Raw genomic sequence first — 12,324 nt, 5'->3', positions numbered from 1 at the left:
TAACAAATTTGTACATAAATAAGTTTAAGATTGACTTCATAAATAACAACATAATGTTTTGGAAAATTGCAATAGATGACAATTTAAAAATAGTATTTTGCAACTCTGTCTACCACATATGTGATTTTGTAAATATAACAGAATTTTTAAATTTGAAAATTTATTTATTATTTATTCCAAAAATATCCTTATATCAATTTCAACATTTTTTCTTAGGTAATTACAATGGGTAGCATTTTTAGGAATAATAACCAAATGTATAACATCATTTTAAAAGAATTACAAATATAGACAAGTCTATCAGCGATAGAGTTCTATCGTTGATAGACTCCCAAGTCTATCAACAATAGACTTTTATCATTGATAGACTCTTACCAGTGATATGGTCTATCACTAATAGACTCATACCAATAAAATGGTCTATAACGGATATACTGTTTAAATTTGGCCATATTTGCAATTTTTTTTACATTATGTTATATCTACTAATACTTTGAGTCTAATATCTATATTTGCAATTGTCCATTTTTTCCTCTAAAATTATTTTCGTCCTAAAATCTCAACAACCACCATTTTCTTTCTTTCTAATTATCCGCAAGCAATAACTTCTCTTCATTCTATACTTCTATCCAATTTTTTCGAAAAAGAAATATAGTACTATCACAGTACCAACTCTTTCTATTCATTATTTAACACGTCATTAAATAATTTATTAATTTATTTATTTCGTGGAGCTCACCTCATTCTTAAATACTAGTATTATGGCAAGCAATGAATGGAGGTTGATTATGGTGATCTTTTCAAATGCAAAGGAGATTATGGTGATCTTTCATATGTCGGAGAGACAATCGACACCGTCATCACAACCAATTTAGGCAACGAGGGAAATCCGACGAAGATGGCGATGAGAAAAAGTTGAAAAAATTGACTGAAGCCAAAAAAAAAAAAATAAATAAAAATAAAGAAGACACCGTAGGAAGAAGAATCCCTAGCCAACAAATTTAATATGTATGAAAGTTAAATTTGTATTTTCTTCAATTTGAATGAGTTATTTTTATTTTTATCACGTAACAACTTAACTTAATTAAATTTGATAAACTTTTCAATTTTTGTATTTATTTTGAAGAGTTACTAAATTGCTAGCTTATAAATAGCAACTTGTTTTTCATTTGTAGTATCCCATTCAAAATTGAAGAGTTCTCTCATTTCTTTCTTTCTTTCTTTCTTTATTGAGTTGAGTTGAGAGTAAGTATCCAAGAGTTTTCCAGATTCGAGTAGTTCAAGGTTGTAGTTCTACCGAAGTTAGTCGTTGTATCCTACTAAGACGATCCCTATAATTTGCTTGTACCCCATGCAGAGCGAATAATTGTCTACAAGATAGTGCTTATTAGAAATGTGTCTCGATTACATTTTGAGTTTCCAAAGGTTGTGAACTTCTTTCAAGTCTTTCATTATTTAGATATCTATGCCTTTTACATCATCTGGCTTAAGTTGAGTTTGAATATATACATCGAGTATACTGTTTCTAGTTGAGTTGTAATCAACTTGTTAGTGTATTCAATTCACATATATCATTTCCCCAATAATAACGACATTTGCGACATTTTACATCTTTATATGTGGGTTGATCTTTGTTTTTTTCCATTTTTGCAAACAATAAATGTTTGGATTATGGGCCTAATTATTATAATTTATTTTGCTCTTTTTGCTGGCAACCTTTATTTACAAAGGCTTACCTGGGAGCTTCGAAATTGTGATTTTGGTGGAAGTAGAAGCTTTCCCCACACGTGCCTATTGTTGTTGTCTATCCGTTCGGTCAAACGTATGGGTGTAGGATTGACAAAATTCTCTGTGGGGTTGGAGAATCCCTAGTTTGACCGGGGATGGGGTCAAACTAGGGACCTCTTTAGGGTCCCTGAACCAGGGACGAGATGGGGATGGAGAGGGTATCCTCGCCACGTCCCCGACCTCGACCCTGATCTTGCCCTGATTAAATTTTTAATATAGTTTTCTATATGTATATATACACACACATTATGTATTTTAACTTTTTACATTTAGCTTAATTTTTTATTTAGCCCAATCTAAATCCGACTAAAGTGTTCAAGCCTAAATCAAAGATAATTTTATGACTTTTTTTTTTTTTTAAAAAAAAAAGTCTCCATGGAGAAATAAATGGGAAAATGGGGAATCCTTGCCCTCGTCCTTTCCTTGAAATGGCGGGGATGGAGTAAATTCCCCATTGGGTACGGAGATGGGGAACCCCTACCTACCTCACCCCGACCTCGTTGCCAATCCTAGGTGGGTTCGGATAACAACTGCTTTCATCTTCTTCTTCATATAATATAATGAAGTTGGCTATTTTCTAGATTTGAGATTATCTTTTCACTTTCATCTTCTTCTCTCTTGTATACTCTTCTGAGCAATTTTTTTGTGATTTCATTTTTTTTCGATGAGTACAAATCTGAGATTTGAGGTTGTGTAAACTTTGAGGAGCAACTAGCAATAGCGATTTAATATCAAGATCACACTGATTTTTAGTTTTAAGACAGTAGATCTTCCACAACACAATAACAATTTGTATTTGAAATTACAAGAAGCCTTATATCACAACCTCTTAACTAAACCTATCGAATTAAAACAGACCTCTAAACTTCGTTCTAAGCATGAGCACATTAATTTAAGATAGAAAAACAACTCAAACAAAGTCAATGACTCCTTAATTTTCAAATGTCCAAAGAATATTAAGCATTGATATAGTGATTGTCACAACCAAGCGATGATCCGAAGAAATCCCCATTTGGAAATCAACCTATAAGAAAAAGAATACTCAAACCACTAAAAATTTACTGAATCCAAATTTATAAACATAATAATGAAACTAAACTAACAACATCGATTGAACTAATAAATCAAATTAAACTAATCAAACAATCACAAATTACTATATTTTGAGAGGAAATTTCTTGAATTTTTCGCACTCATGTTATTAAAGTCGAGTGTTTTATGGTTGATTATTTTGTATTCCATTTGATCGTATAACTGTTTTTTCCTTAAAGAACATTACCATTCAAATTTCAAATGAAGGTTACAACTGTGCTAAGTTATTAATCTTAGCTATACACATTCTCGACTAGCCTCGTGAATTGCAAGAATTTTAGCATGATTTGGGAAAGTAGCCGTTATGATCTGTTTCATTGGCCGCCACGATAAAGCAGTTCCTCCACTAGTGAATAAATAACCTATTTGAAATCTAGCTTTGTGTGGATTAGATAAATATCCAGAATCTGCACAACTAACCAGATCTAAATTCGATTTATTTGAATAAAACAAACCCATATCAATCATTCCTCGGAGATAATGGAGTATATGCTTAATTCCATTCCAATGTCTTTTCGTTGGAGAAGAACTATATCTTGCGAATAAATTTACTGAAAATGCAATATCTGGTCTTGTATTACTAGCAAGATAAATAAGTGAACCAATTGCACTAAAATATGGTACTTCAGAACCAAGAAGTTCTTCATTATCATCTCCAGGTCGAAATATATCTTTCTTCACATATAGTGAATGAACTTCTATTTATTCAATGGATATGTTTTGTCCATATAGAACCTTTTAAAAAACTTTTCCTGTATAAGTTGACTGATGAACAAATATCTCATCTTCTAAATGCTCAATTTGTAAACCAAGGCAAAATTTTGTTCTTCTGAGATCTTGCATCTCAAACTCTTTCTTAAGATATTCTATTGCCTTTGAAAGCTCTTCAAAAGTCCCAGTTATATTTAAGTCATCAACATATAGTTATAATAGCAAATTCTGACTGTGATTTCTTTATAAAAACACATGGACATATTGGATTGTTTTAATATCCTTATTCTTTCAATAAATATCTACTAAGGCGATTGTACCACATTCGTCCTGATTATTTCAATCCATATAGCGATCTTTATAACTTTATTGAATACAATTCCCAGGAACTTGATTTATATGTTTCAGGTACCTTAAATCCTTCTAGGATTCTCATATAAATATCATTATCAAGATATCCATATAATATGTTGTGTCTACAGCCACAAGATGCATGTCCATATTTCCATACACAGTCAGACCAATTAAATATCTTAATGAATTGCATCCACCACTGGAGAATACGTCTACTCATAATCAATACCAGGTCTTTGAGCCCAAAGTTGGGACTGGAAATTTGGTTTGAATAAGTAATCAGCTGAAACCGTTGAGCAAGCAAGTAGCTCAATCGACAAGTTGCAGACGCACGCGAGGGAAAGTTGACCTGAGACATAGTGCCAGTGTGCATACAAGGTGTGGGGACAAGAGGTTGCACTGTGGGTAGCAGGGTGCGCGCTGGGGTTAAAGTAATGCGATGGTGTGCGATAGATTGGGCGCATTGGCATGCGTTGGTGCATGAATGATGCTAGTTGGCCACATGGTTTAGCATCAACAATCAAGAAAATTCTTAAGTCTTGAATGCATAAGGAAGGTATGCGTTAAGCTGAAGGATGATATTCTAAGTTGAATGTTAAGCTTATTTATATGAGTTAGTCTCATGAGGGGACTAATAGCATTGACCAAATATGTTTACCATTTCCACAGGGTTAACACCAATAGGAAAGGCTTATCAATCCTAAGAAGGACACCCAAAGCTGTGAGTGACAAAACTAAGTGTTTTTCTAATGTTTTAGTAAACTCATGTTTTACTTAAAAGTTCAGACTCATTCTAGCTCTATTTATAAGAATGTTTAAGACAGCTCCAAGCAAACTAGTTTTTAAAGTGTCTATTAATGCATGACTCAGTTTAAAGAAGTTATGAAAGCATGTTCAATTATTTATATCCTTTATGTTACTAGCATGCATTGGAAGTTCATGATTATATGATAAGGATGTTTAAGCATATTTTTCATGCTACTATGCTTTTACACATGATTTAATGAGTAAGTTTTTATGATGATTATGATCAACCCAATACAAAAGGACAATGAGATTGAGAAGGTAGTTCGGACCATAGTACCTAAGGTATGACGGTACTTAATAATGATGTTTTAATGTTTCCAAAAACTCTATATTTAAAAAGTTTTACGTATGAGTTTGCTTGGTTATTTTCAGTTTAAAGGATGATGATTAAGTTTTATTAGTCACTCATTGGGCTAGTAGCTCACTCTTTCAAATGTCTTCCTTTTTCCCAAGTAGTGCTCATCTCCCCGGAGGTTAGTTTCCCTACTGCTCTGCCACTCAAGTGTTGGGGTTGATGCCCTAAATCTTAGGATCCTATAGTTTGTAAACTTTGTATGAACAAACTCTTTATGTGATTAATAAAATATATGATATTTTATTCACTTTGCCTATAAAATATGTGATATTTTAGTTGCATTAACCACAACCCAATAAACTAACATCCAAGGTTATCATTGTAACTAAAACATGTATGTTGAGACATACAGGTGGATCAAGTTTATGTGATAGCCTAAATGGTCTATAGTAGATGGATAAGGCTGGGTACCTTATCATGGTGACACTACGAGTATGGTCTGCTTTGTAGGTGTTATAATTGTTGTACATTGCTACAAATGATTTCATCCTAATCATTCATGTATTAGACTTGCAAGTGGGGATATTCTATACAAAGGAGTTTGTATAAGACCGGACCACGAAATGTTTAGTCTCATTACATAACACCATTCATAATAGACACTTACATTTCACCAGGATGACCATAGGTAACATGACCTGAATCCTGAGTCAATTGTGAACTCCTGCCTATGAGGGCGGTTCTTTGATTCATATGGGTGAGAGTGACCAGATCTCCGACTCAACAAGCCTACCATGTTGAGGATTCGTCTGATTGAGGAGTTGGGAACACAACTATAATAGATGAAATTCGCTCCTTCCTCGAAGCAGGGGTAAGTAGATAAATTTTTCCCTTAGGGGCTGGGTCTTAAACAATGTCACGCCACACACTCTCCGTGCCTCATAAGGGTTTAGTCATAGTGAGACTATGATATAATGTTTATTAGAGGAATTAGTGGTACTTAAGGAGTTAGATGTAACTATAGGGGCAAAACGGTAGTTTGGCTCAGCTATCCTTATGAGCAATTTGTGAAGGGTCATCGTACTATTAATTGGTTATATCCAATGGACACAGAAATATATCTGTAGTGCGAAGAGTGTAACTGTCGGTCTTTAGTGGAGTGCCTGACAATTAACAAATGGTGAATAATGTAAATAAAGAGTTTAATTAATTATTCATGTATCGTTAGAGCTTCAAGCTACAGGTTCATAAAGTTCTCTTGGTAGCCCAAAAGGATTTAGTTGAGATAGTTTTTGGGTTAATTTGAATTGTTCAAATTAATAGAGGGTGATATAATTAAACTGTTTTAGTTTTATATGATATAATTGTCATAATGTATTTGATACATTGTAGTTTAATGGGAGGAAATAAATATTTGATTGAAATTAAAATATATTTTCTATGAATGTGATACATAGTTGTTTAAATTTATAATAAATATGATTTATACTAAATGCCATAAAATAGAGAAAAGAAACTATAGTTTATATTGAATGTGATATAATATAAAGACTATAGATTATATGTTATATTTGATATAACATATAATTTAATATAAATATACTATGATAAGTTAGTTATCATATTTATTTATATTATTTTATTATTATTTGAATAATAACTTCCTCATCTCTTCTCTCCAACCACCTTAATGGGTGGTTATTAATTTATGGCAAAATGATTAAAAGAAAAGTTTTTTTCTCTTCTTCCTCAATGATTGACAATTGTTGAACGATTGATAATTTATAGAATTTTTCTGGGATCTTGTGTTCTTGAGAGATTTCTCAATCTTTTTCTTCCTCCACCCAAACTATCCCTCCTAACCAAAATAGTCAGAGCCCATCACTCATGGGTTCTCACCTCGAGAATACCATGGTCTCTTTGTGGTTATGTCTAGTTTGTTTTGTACGAGAAAATCTTAAAGAAGGTCTTTAAGAAGTTGTTGGTTCATGACTGTTCGAGGGAGGTTACGTGAAGGAAAAGGTCTTCAAAGGTAATGTATCTTGAAACCATTTTTCTTGTAAAAAGCATGTTGTATTAAACGACTTAGAATTTCTCCTAAGGAAAATGTCCAGCTTTGGCACCTAGACTAGGACACATCAATCTCAATAGCATTGAGAGGTTGGTGAAGAATGCACTTCAAAGCGAGTTAGAAGAAAATTCTTGAGTTATGCCTTGAAGGCAAGATGACTAAAGAACTTTTACTAGAAAAGGTCATAAGACCAAAGAACCTATAGAGCTAGTGCATTCAGACCTTTGTGATCTGATGAATGTAAAAGCTAGGGGAGGTTATGAATATTTCATCACTTTTACTGATAATTATTCAAGATATGGATACGTTTATTTAATGCAACATAGGTATAAATCTTTTGAAAAGTTCAAAGAATTCAAGGCTGAAGTTGAAAATGCATTAAATAGAACGATTAAACATTTTGATCTTATCGAGGTGGAGAGTTTATGGATTTAACTTTCTAGAACTATATGATAGAACATGGAATTGTATCCCAACTCTCAGCACATGGTACACCTCAAAAAATGGTGTATCAGATAGGAGAAATTGAACCCTGTTGGATATGGTTCGGTCTATGATGAGTTACACTTCCTTACTTGACTCATTTTGGGATTATGCAGTAGAGACTGCAGTGTATATCCTGAACTGTTTTCCATCCAAGAGTGTTGCCAAAATACATTTGGAGTTATGGAATGGTCGTAAAGCTAGTTTACATCATTTCAGAATCTGCAGTTGCTCAGCACATGTGCTTGAGGCTAATCCTAGGAAATTGGAACCACGTTTAAGTTAGTGCCTATTTGTAGGCTATCCCAAAGGAATGAGAGGTGGTTATTTCTTTGATCCTAAAGAAAACAAAGTATTTGTATTGACAAATGCTACTTTTTTTGAGGAAGACCACATAAGGGAGCATAAATCCAGAAGTAAAATCGTATTGAATGAGATTTCCAAAGAAATTACTAAATCTTCAACAAGAGTTGTTGAAGAACCTAGTACCTTAACAAGAGTTGTTGAAGTAGGTTCATCTAGTAGGTCAAATCCACCTCAAGTGTTGAGGGAGCCTCGACGTAGTAGGAGGGTTGTAAATCCACTATTTGCTATATAGGTTTAACTGAAATCCTAGCTATGGTAGCTAATGGGGAGGTTGAGGATCCATTGTCTTACAAGAAGGCAATGGAGAATGTTGATAGAGATGAATGGATCAAAGCCATGGATCTCGAAATAGAGTCTATGTACTTCAATTTAGTATGGGATCTTATAGATCAACCTGATGGGTTAAACCTATAGGTTGTAAATGGATCTACAAGAGAAAATGGGTTGCTGATGGGAAGGTGCAAACCTTCAAGGCTAGACTGGTGACAAAGGGTTATACCTAGGTAAAGGGAGTCGACTATGAGGAGACATTCTCGCCTGTTGCCATGCTGAAGTCTATACAGATACTCTTATCCATTGCCTCATACTATGACTATGAGATATGGAAAATGGATGTCAAGACTATTTTTCTGAATGGCAATCTTAAGGAGACTATTTATATGGTGCAACCTAGGGATTCATAACCCAAGGTTAAGAACAAAAGGTTTGCAAGCTTAATCGATCCATGTATGGACTGAAACAAGCATCTCGATCTTGGAACATAAGGTGTTATATTGCAATCAAATCTTATGGCTTTGGTCAAAACGTTGATGAGCCTTGTGTATTCAAGAATATCATCAACAGTTCAGTATTTTTCTAATGTTTTATGTAGATGATATCCTACTCATTGGGAATGATGTAGGTTTATTAACTACAGTTAATAACTAGCTAGCGACCCAATTCCAAATGAAATATTTGGGAGAGGCTCAGTTTGTTCTGGGTATTCAGATCATTTGAGATCAAAAGAACATAATGCTAGCACTGTCTCAGGCGTCGTATATTGACAAGATGCTTGTCAAATATTCGATGCAAAACTTGAAGAGGGGCTTATTTCCTTTCAGGCACGAAGTTACTTTGTCTAAGGAGCAGTGTCCTAAGGCACCTCAAGAGGTTGAGGATATGAGACGGATCCCCTATGCATCTGCTGTGGGCAGTTTGATATATGCGATGTTATGTACTAGATCTGACATCTGCTATGCAGTGGGGATAGTCAGTAGATATCAATCTAATCCAGGATTAGATCACTGGACAACCGTTAAGAACATTTTCAAGTATCTATGGAGAACGAGAGACTACATGTTTGTGTATGGTTCTAAGGATTTGATTCTTATGGGATACACAAACTCTAATTTTCGAATTGATAGAGATTATAGGAAATCCACATCAGGATCAGTGTTCACATTTAACGGAGGAACAGTAGTATGGCGAAGCACCAAGCAAGGGTGTATCATTGACTCTACCATGGAGGTTGAGTATGTAACAGCTTGTGAAGCTGTTAAGGAAGTTGATTGGCTCAGGAAATTCTTGACTGATCTGGAAGTTGTTCTAGACATACCAAAGCCCATCACATTTTATTATGATAATAGTGGTGCTGTGGCTAATTCCTGAGAGCCTAGGAGTCATAAGCACGACAAGCACATATAGCGGAAGTATCATCTGATCTAAGAGATTGTGCATCAAGGGGATGTGATTGTCACAAAGATAGCTTCAGAGCATAACATTACTGATCCATTTACGAAGGCCTACATGGGTACAATGTTTGAGGGTCACCTGTAGAGTATGGTTCTATGGGATAGACCACGACTGGACTAGGGCAAGTGGGAGATATTGTACTGGGCAGGTTATGCCCTAGGTTATTGTTTTGTGTACTTTGTATTTTATTATATTGTACACCCCTTAGCTTTAGGTCAAGTGGGAGATTGTTGGAGTTGATGTCCGAAATCTCGTAGGGTTCTATAGTTTGTAAACTTTGTATGAACAAACTCTTTATGTGGTTAATAAAATATATGATATATTATTCACCTTTTTTTATAAAATATGTGATATTTTAGTTGCATTAACCACAAACCAATAAACTAACATTCAAGGTTATCATTGTAACTTAAACATGTATATGAAGACATACAGGTGGATCATGTTTAAGTGATAACCTAAATGGTCTGTAGTAGATGGATAAGTCTGGGTACCTTATCCTAGTGACACTATGAGTATGGTCTGCTTTGTAGGTGTTACAATTGTTTTAAAATGCTACAAATGATCTGATCCTCATCATTCATGTATCAGACATGCAAGCGAGGATATTCTATACAAAGAAGTTTGTATAAGACCGGACCACGAAATATTTAGTCTCATTATATAACATCGCTTATAATAGAGACTTATATGTCACCAAGATGACCATAGGTAACATAACCTGAATCCTAAGTGAGTTGTGAACTCCTGCCTATGCGGGCGGTCCTTTGATTTGTATGGGTGAGAATGGCCAGATCGCTTACTTAACTAGCTTAGCATTCTGGGGATTCACAAGATGGAATTCACTCCTTCCCCAAAGTAGGGGTAAGTAGATAAATTGCTCCCTTAAGGGTTGATTCTGGGTCTTGAACAATGTGGCGCCACACCCTTTCTTGGCCCAAGAAGGGTTTAGTGAAGTACCCAACAATGCACCTATCGTTCTTTAGTGAGGTGCACAACAGTTAACGGATGGTGAATAATGTAATTAAAGAGTTTAGTTAATTATTCATGTACCATTGGAGTTTCAAGCTACAGGTCTATAAGGTCCCCTTGGTAGCTCAAAAGGATTTAGTCGAGAATAATTTTTTAGATTAATTTGAATTGTCAAATTAATAGATGGATTTAATTATATATGATATTATTAAATTGTTTCAATTATATATGATATAATTGTCATAATATATTTGATACATTATAGTTTAATGGGAGAAAATAAATATTTGAATGAGATTCAAATTTATTTTCTATGAATGTGATTCATAGTTGTTAAATTTAATATAAATATGATTTACATTAAATGTCATAAAATAGAGAAAAGAAACTATAGTTTATATTGTATGTGATACAATATTAAAACTATAGATTTATATGTTATATTTGATATAACATATAATTTAATATAAATATAATATGATAAGTTAGTTATCATATTTATTCATATTATTTTATTATTATTTGAATAATAACTTCCCCATCTTTTCTCTCCAACCACTTTAGTGGGTGGTTATTAATTTATGGCAAAAGGAATACATTTTTTTTTCTCTTCTTCCTTAATCATTGACAATTGCTGAACGATTGAGAATTTACAGAATTGTTCTGAGATTTTGTGTTCTTGAGAGATTTGTCAATCTTTTTCTTCCACCACCCAAACTATCTGTGCTAACCAAAATAGTCAGAGCCAACCACTCCTGGGTTCTCACCCCGAGAATACCAAGGTCTCTTTGTGGTTGTGTCCGGTTTGTTTGGTATGAGAAAATCTTGAAGAAGGTCTTCAAGAAGTTGTTGGTTCATGACTATTCGAGGGAGGTTATGTGAAGGAAAAGGTCTTAAAAGGTAGTGTATCTTGAAACTCTTTTTCTTGTAAAAAGCATGCTGTAATTTATTTTGAATGCATATCTCTTATATGTTTACTGTAAATTATATTTTTAATAATTAATGAAATTTGGATGATCCACTTCCGCTCAAGGATCTCTCTAGTCAAGTTCCTTCATCAAGGACTCAAGATTAGCTCAAAGAGTAAAGTGACATTCTAGGTGTCTATTTTGTCTCTATCTGTACATATGTGTTGTTCATGCTAGGGACTAGTGAGGAATGTTGGGACCCACTAATCTCTGTAACTGTTACTATGATGCTTTTATGTTTGTATTGGACCCTGGTGTTTTGAGTTTGTTTTTAAGTTTTCTTAGTTTACTGAATGTTATATATGGGATTCAGAGTTTCTTAAGCAAGTTAAGGAGGCTAGTCTGGTAGTGGTTCCCACAAAAGGGTTAGTAACTACTACCATCACATTCTCTTTCAGATTAAGAGGGTAATCTGGAAGGGTGTGTGACAGATATAATATTAAGAGCAACATTATATGCAAAAATGTTATCAATAACTACATTAGTTCGGTTCCATCTTTTTCTTGTCACGATGTAGTTTATTGAAATCTCATTATTATCTTTATGTATTTCACCTTCCTCACTAGTCATGTCAAGGATTTCTTCATGGATATTTATATCCTCAACTAAGTCTTATTGACTATTTATTATTTTTCATTTTTGAGGATTTTTATTTTTGGAACCCACTGGTCTACAATGCTTCTAGC

This window comes from Benincasa hispida, chromosome 4 (genome assembly GCF_009727055.1).
Source record: "Benincasa hispida cultivar B227 chromosome 4, ASM972705v1, whole genome shotgun sequence".
Lineage (NCBI taxonomy): Eukaryota > Viridiplantae > Streptophyta > Magnoliopsida > Cucurbitales > Cucurbitaceae > Benincasa > Benincasa hispida.
This window is presented reverse-complemented; position numbering follows the sequence as displayed.